General features: G+C 35.8%; 1 non-coding gene across 1 annotated transcript; it reads right to left on the bottom strand.

Annotated features, from left to right (window-relative positions):
• Positions 1-8,787: 8,787 nt before the first annotated feature.
• Positions 8,788-8,923, bottom strand: LOC141423549 (U4 spliceosomal RNA). The gene has a single exon (XR_012448394.1). It is a non-coding gene; the product is annotated as a U4 spliceosomal RNA (small nuclear RNA).
• Positions 8,924-9,304: the final 381 nt, after the last annotated feature.

Raw genomic sequence — 9,304 nt, 5'->3', positions numbered from 1 at the left:
CTGTCTTTATACACATAAAACAATTCTGGAAATATCTACTAGAAATTACTGATGGGAGGTTGGTGGCACTAATTGTTTCAGATATGTTAATTAAACACCTTACTAACTTTGATTTCTATAAAGTTGTAAATTGACAGAAGAAAAAAACAAATTAATGGCATCTATAATATTTAGGTATAGAAATGGCACTCCAAATCCCTGCCTCCTGATGGTTTAACAGTATTTAATATGTCAAAATTCCAATGAAAAAATTTGAGTAATCTTTAGAAATTTGTTTCAAGAAAAAGCACTGTAGCTTATCAGCAATTTCCTTATACTAAGGCTGCACTGAGGTTAACTTTTCTTACTGACATCATGGAACTAGTAGGACTACATAGTTATCTAAATATTACCCACTACCTAGTCATGTTCACAAGAAAAGAGAGAAAAAAAAAAGATATTTACTCCTGATGTGTCGGAGTTGGGAAAACAAAGTTACAAAGAGTTATTTAATACTACTATATCCTCTCACTTAATTATTCTATCCAAATCCTAGTAGAAGATATATTTAGAGCCACCTATTATTAAAAATAAAACATTCAGACAGTACACACCTACAATCCCAGAATTCAGAGATGGAGGCAGGAGGATCAGGAGTTGAGGCCAGCCTCGTGCTACATAGCAAATTCGAGGTCAGCATGGCTCAAATCTCCAGATCCTGTCTCAAAAAACAAAAACAAACAAACTAAAAAAAAATTTTTTTGATTAAAAAGCAGAAGAAAATATCTTATAATTATTTATATTGTAATACTGCTTAATGAAAACATGAATGAATCAAGAAGTCCCAGATTGGGTCAGCAGAATGGCTCAAGTGGAACAGCACCTGCCTACCGAGCATAACCCTGAGTTCAAACTCCAACCAAAGAGCCAGGTGTGGTAATGCACATCTGTAACCCAGGACTTGGTTGGCTTAGGTAGGAGGATCATGAGTTCAAGGCCAGCCTGAGCTATATAGTGGGACCCTGACTCAATCTCCACCCCAAAAAAGACTCAGATAAAATGCCCACATAATAAAATGAAAATTTGAAAAAGAGAAATATTGTGGTCCTAAAAGAAAAAAAAAAACTGTGAACCAAAACTAACTGAGGACATAAGAAATGAATTGATAATAAACGGTAAGGGTAAAAACTGCATTATTAAAGAGATAATCACAATGAAAGCAGAATGAAAAAGACAATAATTAAAACAATCAGAGAAGGACTAATAGATTCAGAAGATAGTTTAATAATAGCTGGTGTTCTTGAAGAGCACAACAAATGCAGAGGAAAAATTTTTTCATTCTAAGATGCAATCTTAAGAACCAGAAATTGCATCTGCAGAACAAAATGTCATTTCAAAGAAAATTTAATGAGAACATTCAAGTCACAGACAAAATAATAAACTTCAAAAATAAAGATTGCCTTTCAGGTGTTTAGGTTTCATAAGTAAACAACCACCAGCAGAGAAAATTTAGGCTGCTTCTGACATCTTCACATCAATACTCAAGGCCAGAAGGAAAAACAGTACTGCTAACCAGTCTCCAAGCTGTCTTCAATGATCCTGTTTCCTGTTATTCACATCCTGTGTAGGTCCTTCCCTCATTTTAACAAGGTGCTCTATGTGACAAATAGAATCCCACAAACATGACAGTATGTCACTCCCAAGACTAGGTTGTAAAAGAGACTGAAGCTTCCACCCTGATGGTACTCTCTTCCCTTGCACCACTCACTCAGGGTTAGCAGGTGTTTATGCAAAAACCAACACAATAAGGAACTAAGGTCTTCCACTAACAGTCAATGGTGAACAACCTTCCAACAGCAGTTATGTGAGCCAGTCGTCTTGGAAGTGGATCCTCCATCTCCATTCAAGGCTTGAGATGACTAAAGTTCTACCCACAGCTCAAATGCAGTATCATGAGAGATTCTGACCAAGACTGTGAAGCTAAGCTGCTCCCACATTCCTGAACCTTAGAAACTATGTACAATAATAAAGGTTGGGCTAAGTGGCTAAAATTTCCAGTAATTTGTTTCAACACTGTAGATAAAGCAATCTTCAAAAAGGGAAATAGAGTGTGATCCAAAAATAACATGCAGTGTTATCCAAAAATAATATATACAGATAAGATGTTATTCAAGAATAAAAGTAAGTACGCATTTTCACAAATAAAAAATGTTAGGCAGGGCAACATCCATTAAAAGAACTATTATACTTGTTAAGGAAAAATAGCCAATGAAGATATAATCAAAATAAAGCACTCAGAAAAGGGAAAATATGATGCAAAACCTGGTGATGAGAGTTACTCTTCAATTGGAGAGATGACACCAAGTTACTCTGGAAATTTTGATTCAGAATGGAAAATATTAAAAATTGGACAATATATAAACAATAATAGCATAAACAACAAACTTGGGAGGAATTGTGGAACCACCAAGGCCCTAAGTATTTTTCTAGAAAGGTTTTAATTGGGCCAGACACTGATGGCTCATGCCTATAATCCTCAGGAGATAGAGATCAGGAAGAATGGTTCAAAGCCAGCCTGGGCAAATAGTTCTTGAGACCCTATCTTGAAAAAACCCATCACACAAAAAAAAGGAATGATGGAGTGGTTCAAGGTGTAGGCCCCAAGTTCAAACCCCAGTACTGAAAAAAAAAAAAAATGTACTTAGGAGTAAGATTTATATTATGATTTCATTTGTTGAAAAGTTTGTCTTTCATGCTTCCTCCTACTGAAAAATGAGATTCACTAATCTATAATTTCTTAAAAATAAAATTTGACTTTTTCTCACTTTCATTTCATACTTTTCTGCCTTCCATGTATGCATTTCCATTTTGGGAGCCAGGTCAAGGAAAAAACTGAGCAAAGGCAGCCACAAAGCAGTGTTTCCTCAGATTCATTTCTCCTACCCTTTGGGAACTCTGGTTTTCATACATTCTTTTAAAATCAATCTAGGAGAGTCTAAGAAATATTTTCCATGAGCAAATTAGTCTAGTTCTCAGAACTGTATTTTTCTTTATAATATGTATTCTTGTTTTTATAATAATAATTGAGTTTTTGAAAAAATAAGAGAAAATGCTAGAAAAATGCATTAGCTTTCTCTACAGTGAAGAGAATAGTAACCTCTCCTATACTAAGAATTAAATGAAATAATGAAATAAAACTATTAATAGTGCCAATATAAAAGAAAAGCTTCATATAGTCACCCAAACACAACCTTTGTTACTTATAAAGCTCTGAGTATACCATGTGTATTTTCTATAAAAACCTCCCAAATTAGATTCCTACCAGAAGTGATGTTGACAGACTTATGGAGCTGTAGCATATAATGAGTTCCAAGAGCTAAGAAAAATAGTGCAGCAAAAAGATAACCTGTGTGTAACAGAATTCACTTCCTGTTGTTTGTACATCATCTATGTCTCTTAAAGTTGTTATTTGGATTTGCCCCAAGAAGCTTCCTTTCTTTGCTATGGTATTGATTTTGGAAAGAGGAATGCAGATAAAGGAAGTAGAGATTGAAAGAATATTTTTGGTAAGTCAAATTAATTCAATATGAAAGTTCTGGTTAATGAGCAAAGCTGATAATTTGATTTTGAAATTATACTCAGAATTTCATCATGGTCTTTTTTACCCTATGCATACAAGGAACCAAAGGAAGAAAAAAAGGAGAATATCTGGGTACCCTCACCTAGCAGGTGATTAAATCACTAATGAAATGAAGACATAATTCAATTGTAAATGATATTATTTATAGCAATCCATTTTCACATACTCATTGGTAAATCCACAAATGTTGCTGTCATAATAAAGATTTTCTCATAATTTGTGATGCACTGACAGTAATGATATTGATTAAAAAATAAAATGTAATTGAGTTTAAAGTATTCAAAATTTGATGATGAAAATATAAAATTTGATCAGAATATGGAATTTAAAGGTAAAAGATTAATAAAATTTAAATTCATATTTTTCCATTAAATTGCAAAGATTTACTGAAATTAAAGGCAAACTACAAATAAGAATTATAGAATATATCACATTTGTTTCGGTAGGGTAAGTTTTTATTAAGTAAATTAGATAGCTAATCTTGACATTAATTAGACATTTTACCTATGATGTACATTTGATCTAGAGCAAGACTAGATGAGGTGTTTCGATCCACTAAAGTTCTTAGGTTCTACAAAACAGGCAAATATCATAGTGATTAAAAGCCTGGGTATTAAAGTAAGACTAGCTAGTTACTAGTTAAGTTTGCTTAACCAAAATAACCAGCACAAAATGGACTGGAGATGTGGCTCAAGCAGAAGAACACCTACTTTGCAAGAGTAAAGCCCTGAGTTCAAACCCCAGTCCTACCAATAAATAAATAAATATTAAGTAAGTAAATAAGTTAAACTGACCTACATATGAATATCTACCACTTTCTTGCACAATTTTGGTCAATGTCTCTTTCCTGAAAATCTGGATAATAATATTATTCATTTTATGCTACTATGGAAATCATGAGTGTAAAAATGCTTAATATTTTACCTAAGCTTCATGGGAAGTAGTCAATAAACATTACTACTTATTAGCCTATTACATAAATTCTAATTATTACAATTTTGCATCACTAATTTAGAGTTTGTGACAACTATAGCACTGGCTATTTCTAAATGTGGTTCTACCCTCCCATATTTTATAAATAACACTCTGCAGATGACAGATTTAGTGACAATTCACAGCTCTTTCTCCCTGTTCTCCTCTCTCTTTCATAGGCATTTCCTTCACTTACAGCTTAATGCCTTCAACAGAATATCACAATTTAAAATCAAAACTATTTTTAAAGGCTTAATTTTAACTTTTTGAAAATTAAAAAAATCATAATTCTAGCACTCAGCGTCCACCTAACTCCCAACAAAAAGAACCATCATCCCATCTCAGTATGTTGAGATGTACATCTGAATAACTATGAGTATCAGGAATTGTTCAGCCTCATGTGGCTCATTTCCTCTGTTTATGCAGGATTTGAGATGAGGTCTTCCTGTGTTGCCCAGGGTGGTGTCACAGGTGACATTCAGCCTACCAAATACTTCACAAATACTACAGGCAAGTCAGGCAAGTGGCACTGAGCTAGATCCCATGTGATGTTTGGGGGAAGAGGGTGATGTTGGAACAAACCCAGATGCTCAACACATGCTAGCAAAATTCTCTACCACTGAGACTTTTTTTTTTTTTTTTATACAGGGTCTCACTATGTAACCCAAACTGGCCTTGAACACATGAATCTGGATTATAGGCACCCACCACCATTCCTAGCTTATGTGATCTTGAGAACCATCAGTGCTACTCACAAGTAGGAACATGAAAACATGAAAGAAAATGGACGACCCAGTATGCTCTTTTCTGCTTAAAAGAGTTGAGCAAGAGTCTCTTGCACTCATGCAACCCGAGGGCAAGAATTTGACCTAGGCATTCCTGCCCTGCCGAACCATCTTATACCCTTTGAGGCAGTGCATTTTTTCAACACGGGCAGCAGTGTACCCTCAAACCTTCCCATTTGGTCACAGCACCCTGTTTCCCAGAGCTTCAAAGAGTTTAGCCTCTGGAGTGACCGATTACAGCAACAGGCCAATCTGTGCCAGCATGTTCATTAGAACAACAAAGGCACCCACATTCTTTGATATATCTATTTTGTGGAGGTTTCTGTGATGTGTGTATTTGACTTCAGCCCGAAACCCACAATCTCCAAATAATGTTGGCAAAATCATATGCTTTTGAATATAGATATCTTAGTAACTACTCCTACCCCAACCTCAGGATCAACATTTGCAAAATGAATAAAATGGGTTGATGTCTTGTGTTTTGGTTTATATGTGAAGTGTCTCCCCAAAGGCTCATGTATTGGAGGCTTGGCCCAGCTGGTGAAGCCTACCTATATCATTGAGAGGTTATTGGATCTTAAGGGCTCTGACCTAATCAGTGGATTAATACAATGATGGATTCATTATTTGATGGCATTGTTGAGAAATGATGGAAAGTATGGAGCATAGCCTAGATGGAAGAAGTTGGTTGCTTGGGGCATGTTGTAGGGGGTTTTGTCTTGTCCTGGGCTGCTCTCTGCCTGTCTCTGTTTCCTGACCACCATGATGTGAACCACCTCCTCTGCTGCATTCTCCTGCCTCCACAATGTTCTTCCTGACCACCACCCACAGTGGTGGAGTCAGCCAACCTTGGACTGAAACCTCTGAAACTGTGAGCCAAAACTACCCTTCCTCCTTTTAAGTTGCTTTCCTAGGCATTTTGTCACAAAGATAGAAACACTGACTATTACATATTGACTCTTTTCTGTGTCTTAGGTTCTATCACTTAGTAACATAGATGTTAGAGAATAACCCATGGTGATTTAAAGCCATAAAGAAGAGGAAACACTGAATTAGACTCCTATCAGGCACTTCATCTAACAAGTCTAGAAAGACTTAAATTACCAATCATTTAATGGTAATTGTGTTCATAGTGGTAGGATCTAAGACACTAAAACTGAGAAAATGGAGGTAGAGAAGTTGCTTCTTCCCCAGACTAATTTCTAGGAAAGAAATTATGAGAAGAGCCAAATCTAGCCATATTAATGGCAGAGCAGTGTTCTATTTCATGACAGTATGCCACCTTCTCCTGCTATTAGTGATGGTATATCCCTTTAGCACCATTATTCTTGCTTATCCCTCTATCAGCTCCTAATATTGACCTTGGAAGTCCTGCAAGGTCAAGTTTTCCATGGGCTACTCTCAGCCAATTATCAAGTGTAATTATCAAGTGTTCCTTCCTACCCTCACTCTTTCCCAGGAGTCAGACTAGAGTTTTAATTTGAGGTGCTCTCAGCCTCCTCTGTTCATCAAGAAATTCCTATTCTTTGAATACCATCTTGACCTCAACAACTTCTCCTTTTCCTTCTTCTTCTCCTCTTCCTCCTCACCTACTCCTTTTTCTACTTCTTGTTTTTCTACTCCTCATGCTTTTTATTATTTTTTTAAATTTTCAATAAAATTTATTTTTTACTGGTACATAAAAATACAAATTGTACATATTAGTGATGTTTTGATATATGCATCTGATACATAATATTCAAATCAGTTTAAGCATATCTATTTCCTCAAATCTATCTCCTCAAACATTAATGATTTCTTTATGGTGAAAGCTTGCAAAATTCTTCTAGCTTTTTGAAATACAGTACATTACTATCTGTATTTACTTTATTGTGCAATAGCACACCAGAATTTCTTGCTCCTATCTAACTGTACTTTAGTACACATTGAGCAACCTTCTCCCCCTCCACACACATACCGCTCTCCCTTGTAATCCTCATTCTGCTCCCAACTTCTATGTGACTAACTTTTTTAATGTCACTTATGAGTACCATGAGGTACTCATTTTTCTATGCATGTCTTATTTCATTTAATGTAATAATCTCCAGAAACATGCATGTTGTCACAAATGACAGGATTTCATTTTTTTAAATGGCTGAATAGTATCCAATTGTGTTTATGTACTATTTTTTCTTTATTCATTGGTTGATGGACACCTAGCTTGTTTCCATGACATCAAGTTCTTGAAGACTTGAATTAACAAATGTCCATTTCTCACTAAATGACTAAGGCCAAGCAAGAAATCAAACTTGTTAAACACACACACACACACACACACACTCACTCACTCACTCATTCCAAATCAAAGGCCAAATGCTGCCTTAGCCATCTGGTAGGTCTTAGAGAGTTGGTGGTCATACTTAAAGGAAGTTGGGCTGCTTAAAATAGATTAGGAGGAACCACAAAGCACTGCCAGTTCCACAAGATTAGGAGGTTCCACAAGCAATCAAATCATGGACAATTATTCTTCTTATTCTTGGAAAATTTGCCATAATTTATTTGTTTAAGTTAATCAAGAGGTAAGAATAGGACTGGTGGAGTGGCATCTGCCTAGCAAGAATGAGGCCCTGAGTTCAAACCCTAGTACTGCCAAAAAAGAACAACAAAAACAACAAGTTGGAATAATACCTAGAATTTTCTAGCTTAATTTTCTGAAACATCCATATTACTAGAAATTTGAGCCCACAAATTGTACTTCTTAACTCCCATCCTTCACCTCTGGTGACTCAAACACCATATAAGAATCACACAGTTCAACACCTTGCCACCCTTATTCTCCTTTGGATTGGCAACTTCTCTTGGAAAACAAAAACATAGCATTCTCATGTCTTCAGAATTGTTTTATGATATCTACACTGACTTATTCTCACCAATGAGAAAGACTGTCTAGGCTGTGGAGCCAGCTGCAATCTGTCTAGCCTGCCAGAGTATATAAAAAACTAGGAACTTTGTGTCATAAAATTCTAGCCATTCTTTAAGATACAACCCAGCCATAAGACATGTGCAGTGATTCCTCATCCACTCCCTTGAGAGAAAATTTGCATATTATAATATGCAAGGTCTATGCTATACCAGAAATCCTACTTGTGAACGAAAAATCTTCCTTCTTCACCTGGGAGCAGGCATGATGGAGAATATTTACTGGTTTTATGATGTTGCCTTTGTTCCAAGGTCATGGTGACATAATAACAACTGTGGATAATGTTTCAATAATGGTTCATCTTCCTATGTCCTGGGAATCTTCTTCCCACAATCATCCATGCTGTTATCTTAGAAAATAATAGCATATTGCTTCTAGAGAAATTCTAGATGAGAGGCAGTCAGGCATTAGGAAAAAATATATTTTATATCTTTTTACACCTACTAAATTATGTAATTGTATTACCTACTCAACAAACAACGTGTAAAATAAAATAGACTACTGTGCTGCTCCTGTAGGAATTTTAATTAGCAATAATTACACCTTGGATAAACTTCACTGGCTATGATACTGCCATTGCACAAAGCTCCTGTAGGAATTTTAGATGGTCTTACCAGTATCAAATCAGGGTTCACAATTTACTCAATTTGAGAAGATATTCTTCAGTCTCTACATCTCTCTCTCTCTTGACAAAACACCTCTATGGTGATATCTTAGTTATACCATCTGCTACATTAGCCCTTCATATCTGAGTCATACCAAGCCTGCTGTCCTTCAAGACCAAGATGCTTCCTGATAACTGTGGATTCTGTCATTCAGATCTCACAATCCATTCTCCCACAAAGTTTCCCAGCATTGATAATTTCCTAGCTGGCCTCAATCACTCTGTATTCATCTTCTAACATCTTAGATCTTGAAACATGATCTAAATTTTCTACCTTTTCTACAAATTTCCAAAGGTAGAGATTC

This window comes from Castor canadensis, chromosome 5 (assembly GCF_047511655.1).
Source record: "Castor canadensis chromosome 5, mCasCan1.hap1v2, whole genome shotgun sequence".
Classification (NCBI taxonomy): domain Eukaryota; kingdom Metazoa; phylum Chordata; class Mammalia; order Rodentia; family Castoridae; genus Castor; species Castor canadensis.
Note: the sequence above shows the minus strand (reverse complement) of the source record. Positions and strands in the feature narration are given on the sequence as shown.